Genomic DNA, 24,235 nt, shown 5'->3' on the forward strand with positions numbered 1-24,235 from the left:
TTGGTCTGTGCAACGTGGGGAATAGTGATACCATTTACAAAGATGGAAAAAACTGGACATGGAGCAGTTTTGTGGGTGGTGGTGTAGGTGGAGAATTAAAAGTAACTGTTAGTCTTCCAAGCAAAGATGTCAAGAACCAGTTGGACACGATTCTGAAATTCAAGGCAAAGTCTAAGCTACTCATATAAATTTGGAAATATTACTGAATGGAAATTGTTCCAAATCGTTTATGGAAACTATCCAGGGCATGAGTATAATGTGGTTAGAGAAAAGAGAGGAGGAACAAGGCATGAACTGTAGAGCACTCCATCATTTAGAGACGGAGAAGATAAAAATAATCCAGCAAAGAAAATAGAAAGAGTGGACAGTGAGGTAGGAAGGAAAATGGGAAAATGCACTGTCCACTTAAAATGAAGAAAGTGCTTCCATAAATGGTAATGATTGAGTATGACAATGTTGCTGTTGAGTGAAAAAATATGAAGGCTGAGAATGTGTGACTGTATCTCGTTTCTGCTAGGGACTGAGATCTGTCTGGAGCAGGTTCAGATGAGAAACAGAGGTGAGGCAAAGGAGACAATTCATATATATAGACAACTCTTTTAAGGAATATGGCTCTAAAGGAAAACAGAAATGGGGTGGTCATAGAAGAGGGATGTGAACTACCAAATGTAAAATAGCTAGCTAGTGGGAAGCGGCTACATAGCACAGGGAGATCAGCTCAGTGCTTTGTGACCACCTAGAGGGGTGGGATAGGGAGGGTGGGAGGGAGACACAAGAGGGAGGGGATATGGGGATATATGTATGCATATAGCTGATTCACTTTGTTATACAGCAGAAACTAACATAACATTGTAAAGCAATTATACTCCAATAAAACTGTTTAAAAAAAAAAAGAAGAGGGTTGTGAGCTTAAAGTGGGCATTTTCTTTTAAGATCAGACATATTTCACTGTTTGAATGGTAGTGGAAGAAATCCAGTAAAGAGAGAAAAAATGATGAAACAGGAAAAAGAATGGACAATGCTAGAGAAACATCTTTATATGAGAAGGAGGGTATTCGGTGTTAAGTGGAGGGGTTGACTTTACATACTAACAGGAGAGCCAGCAGAGTAAACATGTGCAGATGCAGGTGGACGGCGGCATGGGAAAGTCTTCTTCTCTGTGCTTCCATTTTTCTCCCTGAAGGAAATAGCAGGGTTATTGGTTAAGAGAAAGGAGGTGATAGAAAATGTAAAGATTTGAGAAAAGAGGAAACCATGTGGAATTGTTGTCACCTTCCTCTCTGCTGTTTAGCCATATTTTTAAACCTCATTGGTCAATTTAGTTTTAATATACAAAAAAAAAAAAAGAAAGAAAGAAAGAAAAAAAAAACAGTCTGGGTAAAATGTAGAGGTAGATTTGAAATTGCCCAAGACTGTTGAAAGCAGGAATCCTGGAATAAATGCAGATTTCAAGGGAGGTTGGAAAGCAGCCAAGATAAGACGTGAGTATGTAATAGTAGCTTAAGAATTGTTATATTATTAGGAAGGAATTGCTTATAGATGCCCTTGAGACACAGGTATAGTTTTATATGCACGATTTCTTTATTATAAATAAATACCATAGAATGACAGAGTTGGTTATACAAACTGAGGGATTATATAACTCCTTAGTTTTCTATATAAGTATGTATGTCTTTATATATACATGTATATTATATATTCTCATATTACCAACCAACTTGGGAATCTGATGAGCTCAACAAATGGATTTCCTTCACAGAAGAATGGAAAGAAGCACATATGTACAATATCACGCATAAAGAAATATTCATGGACCAAAGGGTAAGAATCCTGATTCTACCCCAAATGTGTCCTGAGTTAACCGACCTTCCTTCTCTCGTGTCCGTGCTTGTGTATTTTATCCTCTCTGCCTGCAGTACCTATCCTTGTTTTCTCACCTACCAAACTGCTGCTTCTCCTTCAAATTTGAAGTTAAGGTTTGCCTTGTCTGTGAAGTTTTTTTTTTTTTTTTTCTGATTCTTCACAAACCCTAGGGGCTTCCGCCTCCAAGCTTATTCCACAGTAGCATGTATTACTTTGTAACTGTTGGTTTGCAAGTCTGTTTAACTATTGATACTGTGGATTCTTTGAAGGCAAGGACTAAATCTTTTCACTTCTGAGTCGTCATTACCTAGATTAGCACTTTGTAAGTTTTCAATGAATTTTACAAATAAGGAAAAATGAGATCTGGAAGAGTGTAGGTGACTTAACTAAAATAGTGGCTGCACAAGGCAAGCCCATGGTGTTTTTCTTGCCCAGGTTAGGTCTCTCTTTAGTCTTCCTGTGTCTATCGGCTTTTAGGGAAGAAAATATTTTACACCAGGAAATGGTGGTAGTGTAGCCATGAAGCCAAGGGCACATCCAGAAGGATAAGTGCTCCTCCTTGTGGCATCTCTGGGAGGTGAAGGTGAAAATGACCATGGACTCACAAAGCCCTATTAGGAAGCAGGATGGATCTTGAGTGGGAGGGAAAAATTGTATCCCTCACCCTGTTCCCCAGGAAGGAGTTAAGATGAAGATGTTTCCTTTCACTATGAGCAAAAAATATCTTCATATCAATTATCACTACTATTTTCGCTGGATTCCACAGGCATCTGAGTAGGTTCTTAGGGCAAGTACTCTCATCTCTATTATCTAACATAAGTCCTCACTACCCTATTGAAACAGATTTTCTCATTCTAATATTACAGATGAGAACGCTGAGGTTCAGAAAGTTAATACAATTATCCTAAGGGTGTGCAGCCTGGAGCACTGGTCTTAGAACTCTTCCATATAGTGCACTTTCCACCACAGTCTGCTGCCCACTGGGGCAGTAAAAGTGTGGGTAGCTACAAAATGAGTTAGCCTTCCTTGTTACCAGAATCCTATCGGCTACCAAAGAGGCAAAAGAAGCTGACTCTTGGCTGGCAGTTCAGGTACAGAAATCAAAGCTCCTTTTTCCTATACCAGGACTCCAAGGGGTCAAAATATGAGGTGAAGACAAGGGCTCCTGTTAGGGGTGGAGGGATGATGCTGAGAGGCAGCTGGATTTCTCTCTCCGATCCACAAGCTCAGAACTCACAAGTAGCCAGCAATGTTTCCAATACTTGACCTGCAACAGAGGTGAGTGACGAAGGGAACAAATCTTCAGATGCCTCAGACAAAGACCCCGGTGTTTCCAGCCAGAAGCATTTTTCTTGTTTAAGACTCAAGACATTCTTTTAACCAAACCAACAGCTTGGGGATAAGCAACAGCCCACAAGGGACCTTTTAGAAGGACTGGATACTGTCTTTATTGGAAGAAGCAATATTAGCTTTGATTTGATGGATGTTTTCATAAGCTACTCTCCCCTGCTTCTTGAGACTCTTCCCTCTTAATAGATCTAATAAACACCCAAATCACCACAATGGCATGATTAACACATTTTCATATCCCAAACCCCTGCAAGGCAATGATCATAATAATAGCTAACACCTATTGATCACTCATTATGTGCTAAGTGCTTTACTGGCATGATTATCTCATTTTATCCCCACAGAAAACCATATTGTATTGACCAAGAGAGGCTGGGAGTTTAATTGACTTGCCCAAGGTCACAGTGAGTAGTTGGTAGAGCTGGGATTGAAAGCAAACAACCTGACCCTACAATATATTGCCCGAAGGACTAACATACATGATGATTATCCTGAGTATCTGGGGAACTGAGTCTCCCTCCCCCTGTAGGGCTGCTTCCCTAGTTTACTCAGCACATTGGAGAGGGCATGAGACAGCGAACATCTGAAACTTCCTCTTTCCCACTCTATATATCTGGTCAGATGGCTGAGGAATAGCCCATGATCTAGCCAGCCGTGTGTTTCTTAAGAAAAACAATAGCCATCAAAATTCTTACCTTAAGAAAAACAATAGCAATTAAACTTCTTACCAAGAGTTAACATTGCAGGGAGAATTTATAACTGACAAAATGTGTAAAGGAATATAGGCAACTGGGTGCAACTTGGTACTTTGATTTTAAAGTTGACCTATTATTGATTTCTAGTTTGCTTCAATTGTCATTTTTACTTTCAGAAATCCGTGGATGCTGGCTCTTTAACTTTCTAGAGATTGCCATATCTGTCTGTCTTCTTTCCCACAGAAACCCTGCGGTCCTGCTGGCCCTGACACTTGTGCCTCTCGTTACCCTGGTCACTGCCACCTGGCTCATTGCTGAGCATCAGAGGCTCCAGACGGTCTCCTCCCACCATCACACCAGTCGCTATGCCTGTAATAAAGCCCAGCAGGAAGCCAAAGAATTGAGGAAAAAGCCTCCCCAGACCACATATTTGTCAGGGTATAGAGGCAGATTTGTCTGCAGGGTAGGTAAAGGGGCTGGGGAGGGCAGATATGGGATGACCACCACCACCCACAGGACTTGCTACAACCAAAGCGTGTATGATGTGAAGATAACGGAGCACTGAAGTCAGAACTTCAATGGTGGATCTCAAGTGGGGATAGTAATACCTAACTAATAGCAATGCTGCGTGGCAAAGTGAGTAGCAGACCGGCTATTTCCACTCCTGTAATTTGAGGATATAGATGAGGGGGCCCTATGAAGCAGATGGTGGAGCCAGGCATATCTGGGTTTTCATCCTATTTAGCAACTGTATGAATTTGTAGAATGTTTATTTCATCTTTCTGACCCTCAGCTTCCTCATCTGTAACACAGAGTTGAAACTACCTACCACAGGAGTATAGAAATAAGATAGTGTATGTCAGCAGCTACTGTGAGCCCTGGCATCCATACTCCGACCCTCTTCCTTTCTTCTAGTGGAGCGCCCGTTCTCCTTGACCCCTGAAAGAACAAGGAGAGGAGATTGCCCCCAGATGTGCACTTAACTTCCTCCTCTTACTTCACAGCGTAACGATAGCAACGACTGCTCCAATCACCACTTCTAATATGACTGCTTTTACTACGGCCACTGCTGCTGCTGCTATTCTGGTGTTATTTATTGTGCACAACTATGTAGCATATGAAAAGGATACCGTATTATGTACTTTACCCATGTTATTGATTTTAATCTCAATGTGTCTGCTTCCTATCAAGTCTTCATTACATGGTCTTGAAAAATAAGTATTCTATTATAGCCCAGGGTGTTAGCAGAGCAGGGTTAACACACGAGGCCCTCATTGGAAAACCGTAAGCTCCAGAGATTCTTGGAGACTAGGACTTGGCTGTGCATCATTTCTTTTCACCATCTCACCCCAACACCTCGGCTGAATCCCTCTTTGACTGATTTCACAACTCACCATGCTAACTGTTCTGTGCTCCTTTCCTGGTGTTTCACTGCAGCATTTTGTAGGCAAGCATCAATCTCCAAATCCTTAGGTTCTGAGTCAGGGAGAACAAAATCTCAGCATTGCTTTTCATGCTGTTAGTCATTCTCAAGCAGTTCCTTTCCTTTTGTTCCAGTCATTCTAAATGCTGGAAAACAACAGGAACAAAAAAGCAATCGGGAAGCCACATCCTTGGATATTATTACTAGAAAATAAAACAACATCCATTTTTATACTGTTGAACATGCACTCGCTCTAAACAAAAGAAATTGATGAACTAACGTGAATAGAGTACGCTTTCCTCAGCCCTGCTTTAGACTGATAAGAAAAGACAATTAATATCAGGGCTGTTGTTTCTTGGTTCCAATTTTCTATCCCTGTTCCTAATTGACATTCTCAAAGGTACCTGAGATTAGATAACTATTTAAGATTTCCTTCTGGATTATTTTTGGTACTCCGTGAAAGTTTATCACCTACAGGTATTCTGAGGTAAATGAACTCCAACACATGAATAGACCTACAGAATATCCAAACTAGAAAGAACCTTAGATACAAGATGTGTCTAGAGCACCTCACTTTGCAAGTAAGGAAACTGAGGCTTTGCGATGTGTGTGTTTTGGGAGTTCAGAGGGGATCTTCCTTGTAATACAATATTCACCTCTCTGTGTATTTGGTCCTTTGAAATTATTTTAAAATTGTACATATTGAAAAAGAGGCTCCCCCTCTGAGTTTTAAAAAATCAGATGCTTCCAATACCCTAGTGGAGCAACATTGCTTTGATCAGATTCAGCTTGCTTCTTCCAACACTCACTGGGCACAGAGGAAGTGTGGAAAGTAGAGTGGGAGAACTATACTAAATCCAAAAATAAATTAACTAAAAATAAAATAAAATACTACCATGTGTAAAATAGATAGCTAGTGAGAAGCTGCTGTATACCACAGGGAGATCAGCTTGGTGCTTTGTGACGACCTAGAGGGGTGGGATGGGGAGAGAGAGAGGGAGGCTCATGAGGGAGGGGATATAGGTATACATAGAGCTGATTCACTTTGTTGTACAGCAGAAACTAACACGACATTGTAAAGCAACTATAATCCAATAAAGTTTTTAAAAAATAAATAAAATAAAATAAGAAATAATCTACTTTCTTCAACACAAAGGAGATTTCAGAACCTTATTGCTTCCTACTTGGCTGGTCGGGATTTGCCATGTGCGTCATTCCTGTCTTAGGGCCTGGGTCCATGTGAAAAAGGACATAGATTACTTTGGGGGACCTGTTAATTCTTCTTCCCTCAAGTCCCCAACCTGAAAAATACGCTGCCAGGTATGCTAGCAGTCCAGGCTTCAAAACAGTTTATTTTGTTTATTTATTTTTAAATTGTATATTACTATGTTTAGTTTTTTTAGATTAACAATGTTGTATTAGTTTCAGGTGTACAGCAAAGTGAATCACTTGTACGTATACAAGTACCTATTCTTCTTCAAATTCTTTTCCCATTTAGGTTATAACAGAATATTGAGCAGAGTTGTCTGTGCTATACAGTATGTCCTTGTTCGTTGTCTATTTTAAATATAGCCGTGTGTGCATGTCAATCCCAAACTCCCAATCTATCCCTCCCCCTCCCCATTCCCCTCTGGTAACCATAAGTTCATTCTCTAAGTCTGTGAGTCCGTTTCTGTTCTGTAAATAAGTTCATTTGTATCATTGTTTCAGATTGCACACAAGTGATATCATATGATATTTGTCTTTCTCTGTCTGACTTACTTCACTTAGTATGATCATCTCCAGGTCCATCCATGTTGCTGCAAATGGCAGTGTTTCATTCTTCTTATGGCTGAGTAATATTCCATCGTATATACGTACCACATCTTCTTTATCCATTCTTCTGTCGATGGACATTTAGGTTGCTTCCCTGTCTTGGCTATTGTAAACAGTGCTGCAATGAATATTGGGGTGCATGTATCTTTTCAAACCATGTTTTTCTCTGGATATATGCCCAGGAGTGGGATTGTTGAATCATATGGTAGCTCTACTCTTAGTTTCTTAAGGAACCTCCATACCATTCTCCATAGTGGCCGTACCAATTTACATTCCCACCAACAGTGCAAGAGGGTTCCCTTTTCTCCACACCCTCTCCAGCATTTATTGTTTGTAGACTTTTTGATGATGGCCATTCTGACTGGTGTGAGGTGATATCTCATTGTAGTTTTGATTTGCATTTCTCTAATAATTAGCGATGCTGAGCATCTTTTCACGTGCCTTTTGGCCATCTGTATGTCTTCTGGGGAGAAATGTCTATTTAGAAAAACATTTTTAACAGAAACCTTAGCAGGATAAATCCAGTAAGACCCAAGGCTCCTTACCATGCTTGGTTCCCACCTGTTAGTTACCCACAGTGCTGGTCCCAGTTTCTTCCCTACAGAAGTGGCTGCTTCTCTTGCTGCTGGTCCCATCTCTTGACAGATGCTGAAAGGTGCCCCCCTCAGTGCCCTTCCAAGGATCTGAACAACATGGAAACTCTTTCTGCTCCTGCCCCAGCTGAGGAGCGAGACTCTCCTGGCTGATCACCAACTTCGTAAATCAGTAGGTCACAGTCTAAATGTTTCTGTGCACCTGCTCTGTACCTCTTGGTGCCCAGATTTCTGGATTGGAAAACTGATGAAGCCCAGGAAGGGAAAGCCACGAGACCTAAGTAGTGGCAAGACTAGGATTAGGGTGGGAATCTCTGAGTTCAAAGCCAGTGCAGTCTCGTCTCTCTCAGGGGAACTTCTCACTGTTGAGACACCTTGAAGAAGGGAAGCGTGGACAGGCCATGGAGGAAGAGAGTGTGCCCTCTGGCACTTGTGACCTGGACAAACAGGACTAAGCATGAACAGGGCAAAGTTCTCAAAGCAAAGTCTCATTCAAGAGACAGTATGTCTTAGTAAAGAACAAAAGATTTGGAGTTGGACAGGCCTATGCTTGAATCCCAGCTGTGTTAGTTATCTACTAGCTGACGTTGAGAAAAATTGCTGAACCCCTCTGAACTGTGGTTTTCCAATCTATAGACGAGAATTGTAATATCTATACCACGAAGTTATTCTGAAGGGCTATATGAAACAATGTATATAAAAGACTTAGAAAAGCACCCAGTAGGCACTGGCCAAGGTGATAACTATTATTAAGACTAGCCTGGCTGCATTCCCATCCTGATTTATACTTTAAAAATTTCTGGCTATTCTGCCATTTTCATCACCTTTTTGAGATCATTAACAAGGAGAGTTCTTAAGAGCACCTGATTTTGAATCAGATGCAGCTGAGTTTGCTTTTGAGCTATAACATTTATTTACTATCTGTATTACTTTAAGTAGGTCAAGCCTCTGCAAGGCTCAGTTTTTGAATATGTAAAATGGGAATAATAATACCTTCCTGATAGAGATGAGCCTATTTTGAAGATTAATTTAGGTTGAATGAGACTATACATTTTAGTGAAAGCCGGGACCTTATCTTATACACTGTCGTGTTCCTTGCATCTGGCAATGTGCCTACCATATAATGAATGCTAAAATGAAAAATTAATAATGTATGCAGTATAAGCTTTTAATACAGTGTCTTATTAAGTGGAAGCTACATCTGTCTTACCCTAGTTAAGTTATATGAAGGTGAAACAGAATTGCAAGACAATTTAATACCTTCACACGGTAGAAATCAGTCTGTAATAGGCTGTCAGATTACCAAGATGTCTCCTTAATTGGCTCTGACAACTTTATTCTCAATAAATAAGTGCCAAGGAGATAAATTTCAGGGAAGGTGGAGGTAGATAGGATTAATAGTTGATTCTGGGCTCTGTTGTGGAGACCCGCAGATGAGAAGAGTAGGTTCTGATATTTGGGAGCAATAGGTATGCAGACAGAGGATAGAAGATCCTAAAGAATGGAGATCTGGCAGCTAAGAAGAAACCATGAGGAAAGTGAAAAAGATGAGGTTCTGAACACCCGGACTTAGATCCTGCCTTGGAACTTGGGCAAGTCATAATTTTTGGTCTCAATTTTCCCATTTACAAAATAGAATGAATGGTACTTAGGAGGTATTGTGAGGATTAAATGGGACAGTGGGTATAAAAGTGAAACACTGAACCAAAATAATGAGTTATCTCTTGAAGATGGACCTTTGCTTTCTCTACTAAAGTTTGGTTCATTTTTTGGTCTTTTTTTTTCCTTTTGTTCTAAAAGTTGGAGAATTTCTACCAATCTGTTTTTAAGTTTCTGAACCCTTATTTTGCCATATCAAACCTACTGTTAAGCCCAATCTATGAATTTCTCCTTCTAGATTTATGGTTTTTCAGTTCTAAAGTTTCTATTTGATTTTTTCTTTTTTGGTTTGTTTCTATTTTTTCCACTCAGGAACTTCCCTGGTGGTCCAGTGGTTAAGACTCCGTGCTTCCACTGCAGGGGGCAGGTGTTCGATCCCTGGTCGGGGCACTAAGATCCTGCATGCTGTGTGGCGCAGCCAAAAAAAAAAAGTACTATTTTTTATGCTCAGCTTCTCCATATGTTCTCTCATTATAATTATCTAGAAGTCCATGAACATATAATATTTACAGTAGCTTGTTTTAAGGTTTCTTTCCTGCTAATTCTATTAACTGGATCATCTTGGTATCTGTGTCTATTGACTCCTTTTATTTTCTTGCTTGATTATGGATTAATTTTCCTGCTTCTTTGAATATCTAGCAAATTTTTATATTATGTTTGACATTGCTGATAATACATTGTAGGGATGACATTGTCTGCTTTTAAAAAGGGTTTCCCTTTACAGTTACATAATGATGGATTTTATTGATCACATCAGACTTGGGTTTATTCTTCCTTTGGGGAGGGGTCTATTTTAATTTTGTTATTTGTTCTAGGAGGGTGTGGTCCTCACTCCTAAGGTAGAGCATTTCTAAGGTCTCATGAATGAGCAAGGTGCTCACCAAGGCTCCTTCACTTTAGCCTAAATTAGTCTGCCAGAATATTCCAGCAGTGCATGACCTCTGGGAGTTTCATTTAGGTCTCAGTCCTGCAATGGTTCCTCTCTTCTGGGACCCACAGGGTCTCACTTTTCACACAGTCAGCCAGTCTTTGACAGGTCCATGGGGGAAGAACCACACAGAAAATCTGGATACCTACCCTCTGCTCTACGGCTTCCTCCCCTCTGGTAGCCTGCTCCCAAATGCCAACCTCTTCAGGAGCCCTCTTCTCCAATCTCTGCTTGTTCAGTTTAGCAAGACAGCCACACTCTGCTTGGTCGCCACCTACCAGCACCATGGACAGGAGTGCGCCTCCAGACTCAAACCCCGGGCAAACATGGCCTCTCCTTCTGCCTTTCTCTTATTTCAAAGATCACAGTACTGACCTGCTAATAGTCCACTTCCTGCGAACAGCTACTCTGTGTGTTTTTCTGGTTTCATAGTTGTTTCCAGCAGGAGAACAAATCTTATACAGTTACTCTTTCATGGCCAGAAGTTGGAAAACTAAAGTTCTTTCTTTTTCTCTGATAATTACGATAGTATCCTGTTCTTTAATGAATGAAATATCTCTTCTCATTTTTCGAGGGGTAATAAGGATTGTTTGCTTGCTTATCTAATCAGCTCCCTACATTTTCTTTCTTTTTTTTGCGGTACGCGGGCCTCTCACTGTTGTGGCCTCTCCCGTTGCGGAGCACAGACTCCAGACGCGCAGGCTCAGCAGCCATGGCTCACGGGCCCAGCCGCTCCGCAGCATGTGGGATCTTCCCAGACCAGGGCACAAACCCGTGTCCCCTGCATCGGCAGGCAGACTCTCAACCACTGCGCCACCAGGGAAGCCCTGGTATTTATTTTTCCTCTTTATTTTCATGTTTATTTTGACTTCTGACTCATTTTAGAGGCCACCTGAAATGTATAGGTTAGAATCATTCAAAAAGCTGTTTGGAAAGTCTGCAGCAAGAGTGGAAGCTGTTGAATGACGTAATTCACCAGAAAGGTACTGGTGGGAGGAATTGGCTGTTTTATTGAGGGACCTCCAGATGCCAGTAGGTATAGGTCTATTTCTGTAAGCTGGCTAGTTGCCTCAAAGAGGAGTTCCTTAAATCTGTTATGTGAAAAGAAACACAAGCTTCTGTCTTATTGAAGCAAACAGAAGAGGTATAGTCACCTGGCTATGTGGGCTAAGGGAGGAGGCCTGGAGTGAGGGGTATCATGAATATTTTCAACCAAGCCTTTTACTTTTGGCTCTATACTATTCCCTAGTTGTCAGAGATAACTGGACCTTCTGATTTCCAATACACTCTCTAGTGCTGAGATGTGAACATACTTCTCACTGCATTTTCTCTGCAGGGAAGTTTCAGTCTTCTGTGTATTGCTACGTCAATAACTATTCATGCATCTACTTTCCATCTTCCAAAATTGTGTGGTCAACTGAGGTGGGCTGTTGCCTCCTTTTAAAATATATTTTAAAATACCTTTTACAGATATTTTAGTGGGATTTCAAGATGGAGTGGCAATAAATGCTGATGTTCAATCTACCGCATTCAACAAGAATAATATTGTTTTTAGAAGAGCGAAAGTAAGGCTGTGAGGCATAGACAAAGAGGGTATAATTAAAGAGCAGCCCTTTAAAAGTTTTATTCAAGCTCACTCCTCCAGTAGTATAGATGCAATTCCCACACTCACTCCTCCACACATTAGAACCTGGTTATGCCTTGATTTCGCTCAAATGTCTCGCCTTTCATTCTACGTCTATAGACCTGAAACAAGTAGAAGCCATTAGCTTCCAATTACCTTACTTAAACAAACATATTATGTTCATGTTACCTCGCCATACAGGCAAGAGTGGAAACAGCAGGAGAGAAAAACTGAACAGGTGTGATGGGGACAGGGGTCACTTTCCCGCACACTCTGGGTTGCACATTAGTCCAGGTTCCCTCCTATTCACAGACACATATAAGTGGTAGCCGTTATCATTTCTAAGCATGAAAACACAATTTGCCGGGCTCTCTCCTGCCTTTCCTGACTTTATTTCAACAAAATAAACCCATTTGGAAGCTCCCTTGAAGCAATGTTCTTCCTGCCTCATTACAGCTACATCAACACATCAGCATTCTGGAGTTGCCCTGCCAGGCTCCCTTCTCAGCTGGAGCATCTCATAGCCAATTAAATTCACTTCAGCTCAGCTCTGAGGCCTAGTCCTTGCTCCCTGATTGCTATTCAATGGCTTGAAATCTAGTCAACTGAAAAACCAAACCAATAACCAGGCAGGAATCATCACTGGAGTGAGAAATGATTGAAGAACTTTGTGCAAGGTTGAGGGCTGCCCCGTTGGAATGTGGCCCTCGATATAAAATGAGCCTTTTTAGCACCCACTCAAGAGCAGTTGTGACTTCCAACACTTGGGTACTCTGTTTGTGTTTCAGATACCAGGGCTCGAGCGTGACATTTAGCTGCTGCTCAGGGAGTCATTCTGTCCTTTGCCATCTCACATCAGCGTTGTTTAAATGTTTGTCACAGCATCTAGGAAGCACAGGAAAATCAAAGCCCTAAATGTAAGGAACTCAGTGGTGGCATCTGGAGTCATCTCTCTCCCTCTTCACCCATCAGCTCTGCTTCTCCTCCATGTCTCAGCTTGATTATACCTACTTATACATTAATGCCCCAGCTCTCTATGGCTCCTTCTCTGAGTGCCCTCCCAGACCACCTGGAGAATGTCAGAGCTGGAAGGGATGTTGGAAATCATCAAGTCAAAACCTTCTATTTTACAGAATTAAACAAATAACAAGAAATTACTTTTCTAAAATAACAAAGCAAGTTTATGTTCTGGCTATGGCAGGAATTTAGGCCAGGGGTGGGACCTGGGTGGGGTAAATGAGGCACTTACCTCAGGTGTAAAATGTAAGAGGGCACCAGTAAATTCAGTAATCAGGATAACTAATGTTTCAATGCAATCTTTTTAAGAATCAAAATTAATGCAAAAAAATTCTTTGATAAACAAACAAACAAAAATAAGGATTTTTAATAAAGATAAAATCCAACGGGACCAGGGTTAGGATGAGGCAGGTGAGGGCTGGACCCTGTTTTTTATTTAAAACTTTGGTATTTTGTTCATCATGGATTTTTTTGCATTTTGATTTTTAAAGCATTGCATTGAAATGTTACTTAGCTAGATTATTGAGATTTTTGGTGTCCCTTTAAGCTTTGCTCCCGAGCATACTTGCTTTACTCCAGTCCAGCTCTGTTCAGCTGTTCTCTGCGTGAGCCTACTTTCCCTACCACTTCCCCGTCAGTCTTCTCACTTTGTGTCTCTTTTTTGTTCCAGCCTTACTGAGATATAATTGACATAAAACGTTGCATAAGTTTAAGATGTACATTGTGATGATTTGATGCACTTCTCTATTGCAAAATGGTTACCACAATGGGGTTAACACCTCCATAATTACGTGTGCTTGTGTGTGTGTGTGTGATAAGAACATTGAAGATCTACTCCCTTAGCAACTTTCAACTGTTTAACATAGTAGTAGTAACTATAGTCACTGTGCTTTACATTAGATCCCCAGAACTTATCTTTACACTGAAAATTAGTACCCTTCAACTAACATCTCCTCATTTCTCTCACTCCCAGCCTCTGGCAACCACCATTCTACTCTCTGTTTCTATGCATTTGGCTTTTAAAAATTCCACATATAAAGGATATCATACAGCATTTGTCTTTCTCTGCCTGACTTATTTCACATGGCATAAAGTGACTTATTTCACTAAGCAACATGCTGTCACAAAACATGGATGTCCTTCTTTCTATGGCTGAGTACTCGGTTGTATAAACATATGTATATATATTTATATATAATATATATACACCACATCTTCCTTATCCATTCATTCATAAGCACTTAGGTTGTTTCCATATCTTGCCTATTATGAGTCATGCTGCAATGAACCTCAGAGTAAAGATATCTCTTTGAGATCCTGATTTTATTTCCTTTGGATATATACCCAGAAGTGGGATGACTGTATCATAGGGTAGTTCTATTTTTAATTTTTTGAGGAACTGCCATACTGTTTTCCATAGTGGCTATCCCATTTTACTTTCCCACCAACACTGTAGAAGCGTTCCCTTTTCTCCGCATCCTCACCAGCACTTGTTATCTCTTGCGTTTTTGATAATAGCTATTCTAAACAGTGTGAGGTGATATCTCATTGTGGGTTTTTTTTTTTTTTTTTTTTTTTTCGGTACGCGGGCCTCTCACTGTTGTGGCCTCTCCCATTGCGGAGCACAGGCTCCGGACGCGCAGGCTCAGCGGCCATGGCTCACGGGCCCAGCCGCTCCACGGCATGTGGGATCTTCCCAGACCAGGGCACGAACCCGTGTACCCTGCATCGGCAGGCGGACTCTCAACCACTGCGCCACCAGGGAAGCCCTCATTGTGGTTTTGATTTGCATTTCCCTGATGATTAGTGATGTTGAGCATCTTTTCATGGATCTGTTGCATGCCTTCTCTTGATCCTGCCACATATCAGAGGCTGGGTGCTGACAGCTTCCATTTTGCTTTCCCGAGGATGTTGCTAAATGCTTATTGAGGTCTCTCCCAGGCACACATATTCCGGCAGGCTTTCTGCATGTGCTCACTATCCACTTGCCCAAGCTTGCTCTCCCCACCATTGGGAGTGCACTGAGGGAGCCAGCCTCAGGTAGAGGGCATATGGGTGAAGCTCACAGGATGCTGGGGGTGCTTGTAAGTCATTTGGGGTATCCATGGGCAAGGCATCCCTCTGGCTCCTTGACAGGCCTCTCAATGGAGTCTGTGAGGCAGTTAGTAGGATCTGCATCCTTTATATGTTTGGAGCCCTGGCTGTTATTCTCCCAGTCATGCACTGCCCCCAGTCATGCAGCTCAAGACTCTGGATGGGGCTAGAGAGAAATGAGCCTCTTTGGCAGCATTCTGCACAGCTGGGGAGGCCAGGTGCTCATTTATTGCTCTCACCACCCGCCCCTGCTTTGTTCCCCAAGAAATTAGGCAAAAAAGGGCTCCCTTGGCATTGAGCTGTGCCAATTTGGGGAGTGGTGACATAGGTAAAGTTAAACTGTTCCTCTTACTTTCTCCAGTGTGCTCAATATCAGATTTTGTTTTTTCACTCCAATGCTGTGCTGGAGCTTTCCACTGGAGTCCTGGACTGCCACAAAGGCTCTCTCATCTGTGGTGATTGTCTAAGTTAGTGTTCTCCAGGGGCTCCTGATCACAGCTGAGAGAGGATGGATCCTGACCCGTCCAGGGTCCACAGCTGGGACCAAGTTCTGTCTGCCCATTACCTGTCACATGGGAGAGTGAGACTCCTCTTGGGTCCTTGGAATATGGTTCTGGATCCCATAGCTCCCACAAAGGCACTTTTGTCCATGGATGGATGCCAAATACTGTTGTTGAGAAAAGGGATACAGTGATAGCCATCTTACTTGGCCATTTTGTGGAAATCACTCCTCCTTTAATCTCTTGATTCTGCCTTCATTGGTCTGGCAACTTTCACTCTACCCACTGAACACTGAGCTGCTTGCTTATTTGGACTTTGCTTATGAAGGTTTCTATGTGGATTATTACTTCTTTATTGAATCCCAGCCCTCCTCAGATTCACAGAATGGATCTTCTCTTTCTGCATTTCTGGTCATGGCTGCACATGAGTTTGCAGTCTCCAGATTCCATTGTAGTGTCACTACAGAAAGGAACATAACATTGCCAATTCTAAAAGCAGTCACCTTTGTGTTTGGACTATACTAACTTATGGTATGAGGTAAAGAAATAGAAAACTAAACATGGAAAATACGATGTGTTAGAAAGTCATCTGCTCTATATTAAGGTTCTGGTCTACTTTAGCTAAATGCAATTTTCCATCACAGATATGTTGTTCTGAGGTTCTGAGGCTACTTGATCTGTAAGTTGAATCATTCTGACTTGCCTTTTTGGCTGTCCAAAATTTTGATGATTTATTACTACTACTACTACTACTACTAATAGTTAACTTATAAATCAAGAACCTCATGAAATCACTTGTGCTCAAGGCCCTAGATGTCCTCCTCCATGCCTAGCATTGCTTTAGATAATATTGGAACTGAGTACCATGCAGAATTTGAAGAATCAGTTTTTTAAACAGTTAACCTACTGCTGGCTTCGTTGTGATAATTCCTATTTTAACAAATGCTTACCTTAGGAATTTAGGATACCTTTCGCATATGATACAACGTGTGTTTGTGTGTGTGTGTGTGTGTATTTGTCTTAGAGAGGGAGTGACCAAGTACACCAAAGAATGATGATGGTCATGTAAGATGAGAACCTTCTGTTGCAATTGAGTAAAGGCAAGTAGGAAAAGGCCTTTGCATCATAATTTTTGTACTGTTAATGTGGTTTGGGTCAACTTTTATTCTCCTCCCTCTTTACCCAAGGACTCATGTCAAAGCTGATAGGAAAAACATAAGGAGGGAGTCAAACAACCTGTTCCACACATTTCCTTAAGATATTGATGAAACGGGGTCAGGTTTGGGGGTCTGTCTAGAGACAAAGTGCAAAGTACACGACTAATTGGAGAAGAATAGTTGCCAGGGGTGTTGGTTAAGATATCAGTTCAGCTGTTTTAATGGAGACTAAACAACATAAGCTTAAATAAAAAGGAAGTTTTATTGCTCTCCCATGAAAAAGTCCCAGCTGCCTGTATTCCCCAGGAATAGGGTGGTTCTGCTCTGCATGTTCTTCCAGGAGCCATCTTCCTGGGGAATTCTACTCCAACATGGTCCATCCACTCTTTGGTCTGCAGTGAGATAAGGAGCTTGTACCATTACGCAAAACAACTATAGGACTAAACACACTGCTTTGTCCAGCTAATTTTTCTTTTGTTAGCCCGATTTTCTCTGTGAAGAAAGCAGTGTTTTGAATTGCATTATTATGCAAAGTTCTTATCTCCTTGTGCACTGCAACTTTGAGTCACATGGCTGGAATGAGTTGAGGTCTATGTCTTCATGGTTGAAGGTGGCCAACCACCACTATTTCAATGTCTGAGTCTCTGAAAAAGATGTTTATTACAAACAGCTTCCTTTTCAGGACATGCCTCAGAATTGTCCATGTTACCTCTGCTCACATCTCTTTGACTGTATTACCATATCTTAGTCACAGTGCAACAGCTAGAAGGACAAAAGACTGGAAAATGTAGTTGTTAGCGAGACACCGTGTGCCTAGCCAAAACTTAACCGTTCTCGTACTAAAAAGAAGGAAGGGATATGGATACTGGGGACAATTAACAGTCTCTGACACACCATAGTTTACACCCTGAATGGTGGGGCATGGAAAGGCTAAAAGCAGTAAGGATCTGGGAACCAAATTAATAACATAAAAAAGACAAGTTATAAAGCACAACAAGAAAAAACCAATATCAGTTTTTGGGAAATTGAGAAGTTACAATAAATAGCACTTCTCTTTATTCTTCTGAGTTCTGAACTATTCAAAAAAGAATGCAAATTAAGGCAAATGAGTGACCGAAATACCAACTTTATTACTGAGAAAGAATATATTGGGAAATGTGGCTTATATTTATAAGCAAATGTGTTTCCAATAAAGAACCTCAGAGTTAGAAGAGATACCCATCCTGTGAGAGGTACTGCTGGACCACTAAAGGTGGTATCCCATCCATATACCTCCCCGCCAACACTGGCAGGGCTTTTCCTGTTACGCTTATTTAGAGACTAAGAACAATCAAGGGTGCGTCATCTCTGCAGACAAGATCATCCCCCAAAAGAAAGGTAGAAACTGAGCTGAACTCACCCATTTTACTCTTCCCAAGGTTTCCAATAAAATGAATCACCTCCTCTTCTCTGGGGAGGGAGGAAGGATGTCAGTAGTATTACACTAACAGAGCTTCCTCCTCCAGAACTGGAGAAGATGCATTCCTCCCCTCACACACTCCCCAGCTTTTGTTCTCCTAACACGCTGGACTTCACAATTAAAATGATGACTGACCTGTGGTATAACTATCTCCCTAATGCATTCAGACCTGCCATCTCTCAGGATAGTCTTATTCTCAATATCATGAGGATATTTTCAAATTATCAACCACTAATTCTTTGGATATCATCCTGAAACCACAGCGGACAGTGCATATTTGATCCTAGAAGTTTCTGAAATTGGTCCGAACAACACATTAATTTCATTTCAAGGCCATTAGTTCCCACTCCAAATTATCCAGCCATTTTGTCCAGCATAGTCAATCATAGGTTCTTCAAAGAGACCGAATAGCCATATTACAATACTCTAACAATAAAATGCCAAGAAAGAAGTGCCACAAATTTGGATACAGGTATTTTTCAATACAAAGTAGAAAATAAACTTTGAAGCTTAAATCTCTTAGCAGGTTAAAGCTCAATGACTTTAAAGTTCAAAAGAATTAAATTTGGAAATAAAATTCTCTGGCCTTCATCATTTCCTCTCCAAGTTGATATTCAGCTTAATCTCAGACAGAGGAATGACCCATGCCTGGCTGGAGTTAAGATTCCTTCAGTAGTGAAGCCTAGATGGTTTTTCATTGGAACGGCTGTGGGTCCTTCACCTGAATTTGTTCAATATCAAATATCTTAAGAGCATCCCTTTTGAGAAATTCAGAGATAATAAGACATGTATGATCATCACATCACTGACCGAAACCCAAGAAAATTTGAAAATGATACAATTCTAGCCTCTAGAGGAGTTATCTCAGACAAAATTATGAATGTAATGTTGCCAAGGGTGATAGCATGGACTTTGTAGGATCTATATGGTGGAGGAAAGATGATGGAGAAAAACATTTTTTTGTTTCAGTCTAGAGACAATGTCAGTCTCTGGTATCTTGTCCAAAATCCACAACCCATGTCTTATAAACTTAACTGGGAGGTTACTCTTGATATTTTTAATTTACTATATGATAGGGGCAAAAAGCACTGAGTCAAACCATCTCCTCTCTTATATGTGGAATTTGAGGCATTGCTGCTCTTTTACAAATTAGAAAAATATATTTGTGGGAGCCCCGTCACTTAGGAGGTGCCTTTGTTTTCTATCTGATGCTATGGAAAACTCTTCATTGCCATTTCCCCTCTGAGCCCTGTGTTTCTGTATCTGTGGTTCTGAGAAGAGTATGGGTTGCATCTAGTGACAAAGCATCAATACACTCCTATAGGCAGATATTTTCAGACTTGGCCTATTGTGGCCTCATGGTATGAAACTGCTTAGGCCTAAAGACCCTCCTTCTAGAGAGGAGAGGGGTTTGCTTTCATATGAAATTGACTAACCCTGACCCATACAGATCCCTGTAGACTGTATCTTTGCTAATTGTGGTGTGGTGACTGGTGCCTTTGTGGCACACTCAGTGCTACCTCCTGTCTTTGCTGAACCTGAGGCCCAAAACCTTTCTTGAGGACCTTTGCCTGTACCTTTCCTGGGCCCAAAGTCTACACATTTCTTTAGAGGTATGATCTCTTTGCTGAGGCCCACAACTCGCATTTGTGCTGAGCACTTACTTTTGCTTAAAATAAGCAGACCAATGCATATTTCCTTCAGACATAGCACATTCAGTTGTTTCTATTAAAAAAAAAAAAACCCACTTGCCTGGGGATTAAGCTGCCTTAAGCTGTAATATCCCATAATGGACAAAATCCTACATGCAATTGCTTAAGGCCTAATGCCATCCTCCCTGGTTAAAACAGGTAAAAGTTAACCAAATAACTACAAAAGCCAGCTGCATTGTTTCCTGTAGGCCAACAAAATCATGTGCCTTGACTGTATTGAAATGCTCAGTCACCTTACAAGTATATTACCCCAAACCAAATTTCACTATCTATTTACCAATTATCCCGACCAATGCACTAAATTACAACACTTCTTGTATTAACATTCACTCCTCCATCCTACTCCCTGGCGGGTAAAGCCTGCTGCTCTAAACCCTAATCCCTGGAAGAGTAGAGCAAAGAAGATGAGCAGTCTGCTCTCAAGGGTAAAGAAGATGGACAGGAACTGGGAACACATGATGAATTTGTCTTCCAAACTCAGTAATCAGTTAAGAGTAAGAGTCTGGAGAAAGGCCAAGGGTGTGAGTAGTGTTCCCTCTTTATGTAAGGTAATATCCAGAGAGGAGAACTATTATTCTCCTCTAAAAACAGTCTTTTCTCACACACAGTGATCCTCAATTTTTCATTATTGTGACATATTAATGGATGATATTTACCTGAGCACACACTTCCAGAAACTGATGCATAGTTGTGGGTTATGTACATTTGCTGATGCTGTTAGTCCAGTGGTGCTCAGTGTGTATGTGGGGGTGATTGTGGTCCCTCCCCAACCCACCCTAGGGGACATTTGGCAGTGTCTGGAGACATTTTTGGTTTTCATAAGCTGGGAGGCATGCTAGTAGGTAGAGATCAAGGATGTTGCTAAACATCCTACAACACACAGAACAATCCCACACATCAAAAAGTTATGTGGCCTGGGCTTCCCTGGTGGCGCAGTGGTTGAGAGTCTGTCTGCCGATGCAGGGGATACGGGTTCGTGCCCAGGTCTGGGAAGATCCCACATGCCATGGAGCGGCTAGGCCTGTGAGCCATGGCCCCTGAGCCTGCGCGTCTGGAGCCTGTGCTCTGCAATGGGAAAGGCCACAACAGTGAGAAGCCTGCGTACCGCAAAAAAAAAAAAAAAACCCAAAAAAACAAACAAAAAAACCCCCAAAAGTTATCTGGCCCAAAACATCAACAGAGGCTGGGAAACTCTGCTGTAGATGTAACTTCACACGTTTGTTCCCAAGTCAAGGAAACGTATTGGAATGAAAATGAAAGAGATGGCTCCTAATATGTGGATAACCTTGAAACTTCCCTGAAATGTGTTTTAATAAAATAAATCATTTACACATTTTGGTGATCTGCTCTGCTACAACATGTTTTTGTAATCTGAATTAGTCCATATGTGATTATAAATAAAAGAATAGTGCCAACAAAATGTAGAAGTAACATTTTTTCCTATGTGACATTTTTTTTCTAGCTCATTAGTGTTTTATACCACCTAGTGGGCACAGCAGAATCCAGATAAAGGAATATAACATTGTACCCAGGCCTGTTCACTTCTTGATTTACTGGTTTCAAAAAATGAAACCAATTCTCCCTCACCTCCCATCCTGTATCCATACCTTTGCAATGTCATTTTGTATTTTGTAGCTCCTACGAGCATGAACAGAAGTCTATTTCCACACCTCTTGAATCTGGAATGGCTTTATGACTTGCTTTAGCCTATCAATGGTGGCAGAAGAAACAATGGCCAGTTCTCAGCCTAGGCCTCAAGAGGTCTTGCACAATTCCATTTGTTCTCTTAAAACAATGTGACTATTATGTGAACAAGCCTAGACAAATCTACTGGAGAATGAAAAATCACTTGAAGCAGAGAAGAGCTATCATCTCATGTGAGGTCTTCTTAAATCAGCCAGTCTATTGCTGACCTGCTAATTGATCAAGATGCACGAGTGAGTCCAGCTGAGATCAGCCAAGCCTGGCCCAGGTCCATAAAACCACTCAGCTGACCTGTAGACTCACTAGAAATCATAAATTGTTGTGTCTTAAGCTACTACATTTGGAGTTTGTTTTATAACAATAGATAATGGATATATAAACCTGAGCTTCATCTTGGCTTGCTCTGTCTCAGAAGTTCTTATTATACAGTTATCTCTGATTTTTGTATGTTTGGTCCTTAACTCCAAACCTAGCAGCCTCAACCTTTACTTAAACTTTTTTCTATCAAGTTACCTTCATTTTTGGGGTCTTATATTTAACAATAATATTTCTTTATGTATTAGGAATTTAACATGCTGGTTTTGCTCATATTTTTGATAAAATTTTCATCATTTTTCTGTTAGTGCTCTAGTTAAAATATTACATAGATATTGAGTGGTCTACTTCACTCCTATGTTTTCTATTGTCTTATTATTTTAGTACATAATTTTGTAGAACATTAGGTTTCCCAGTACTGCATATGTTGTGTTACAGGCAACAGAAATCCTCACAAATTTTTAAAATTTATTTATTTATTTTTTTGTGGTACGTGGGCCTCTCACTGTTGTGGCCTCTCCCGTTGCGGAGCACAGGCTCCGGATGCACAGGCTCAGCGGCCATGGCTCACGGGCCTAGCCGCCCTGCAGCATGTGGGATCTTCCCGGACCAGGGCACGAACCCGTGTCCCCTGCATCGGCAGGCAGACTCTCAACCACTGCACCACCAGGGAAGCCCCTCACAAATATTTTGAGTGTCAAATTACTTGTGTCCTATCCTGCAACTGATCATGAAAAAGTAGTGTGTGAAGATTTCAGGTTAGGAGCTGTCATGTCCATATGTTTTTGTATGCATGTGTGTATGCCTGTGTGTGAGTGGGTGGAAATTCAAATGATTAATATTTTGTACAGTTATCATCACACTAATATGTTCCCATGCTATTCTGTGCTGTTTATATCAAATTATTCTAAATAGGTATAATAATAAACACTGTCATTTATAAATAGCTCTACATTATATCAAGCGCTTTTTTATCAGTAGCCTCATCTTAATCTTCATGGCAGCCCTGAAAGATAGCTACTTTTTTGAGTCCCATTTTACAGATGAAGGAAAGGAACTGTGGATGGGTTTAGAACTCCAGGTAGTACATGACAAAGCAGGGGTTTAAAAAACAGGTTCCATTTCCACTACTCCTTCATTCCAAGATGAAAGAGTCATCCTTCTTGTTTGTACTTGCTTAAGGAAAGGGCAGAACAGGTTGTTCTTAGGTCTTTTATTTCATTGCTGGAAATAGGGGACTGATGACCAGTGAGAAACTCTTCAGTTCTGGCAAAAGTTGAGTGAGGATGACAATGGAAACCTCTGTGTGGTTTCTCTGTGTTACTTCCAAAAGATAGCCTCCCCCCAAATTACATTCCTCTGATTATTTAATCAAACACTAATCTAGTCGTTGATGTCGAAGAATTTGGAAGATATAATTAAAGCTAAAGCCTTAAAATAAAGAGATTATCCTGGTTTATTGGTTGTGCCCAACCTAATCACTTGAGCCCTGAAAGTTACAGAAATTTCTTCTGCTGGAATCAGAGAGGTGTGGCGGAAAAGGAAGGCCAAGAGGAGATGAGGTAGAGACGTCTGAAGAGTGAGAAGGATTCAACCCAGCTTTGCTGGCTTTGAAGGAAGCCACATGCCAAGCAGATGACAGTCTGCAAAGAAATGGGGACCACAGTCTACAAGCACATGAAACTGGATTTTTCCAACAACCTGAATGAGGTTGAAAATAGATTCTCCTCTAGAGTCTGCATAAAGAAACACACCTTGATTTTGGCCTTGTAGGACTGGAACAGGGAAACCAGCTGAGCTCATCTAGACTTTTGACCTACAAAACTGTAGTAAATGGGCTTTGTTTCAAGCTATTATGTTTATAGTAATTTGTTACAGCAGCTAGATAAAGGTAACACATTTTGTGAGACGTATAGATATGCTGAGCAACTTTTCAGTGGGTGCTAAAGGACAGCAGAGATGAGTTCAGCTGAGTCTATAATAGTTCCTTTCAGAGAAATAATGTGGATGCAGAGAGCTCATCCCAAGGAGTGGTCTTATGACACCATGGCAAACAAGAAGTTGAGGTGGGAAAGTAGGAAGATACGTGGGGTGAGTCTCTGCAAAGGTTCACACTTAACTAAGCTTCTCAAGTTGAGGTTTCACCAACCTCAGGGTAAAGGATATTGGTTGACATCTTAAGGCTTTCTTCGTGGACTCTAGGTTCAGAGAGAAGAGGATTGGGAGAAATAACTCAACTTACAAAGATTTTCATCTTCACGTTGTAATTTAATCCTACTAACAACCTTGTAAAATGGGTACTTGTTTAACTCCTTTTTACAAATTAA

The sequence above is a fragment of the Mesoplodon densirostris genome, chromosome 7, assembly GCF_025265405.1.
Source record: "Mesoplodon densirostris isolate mMesDen1 chromosome 7, mMesDen1 primary haplotype, whole genome shotgun sequence".
Classification (NCBI taxonomy): Eukaryota; Metazoa; Chordata; class Mammalia; order Artiodactyla; family Ziphiidae; genus Mesoplodon; species Mesoplodon densirostris.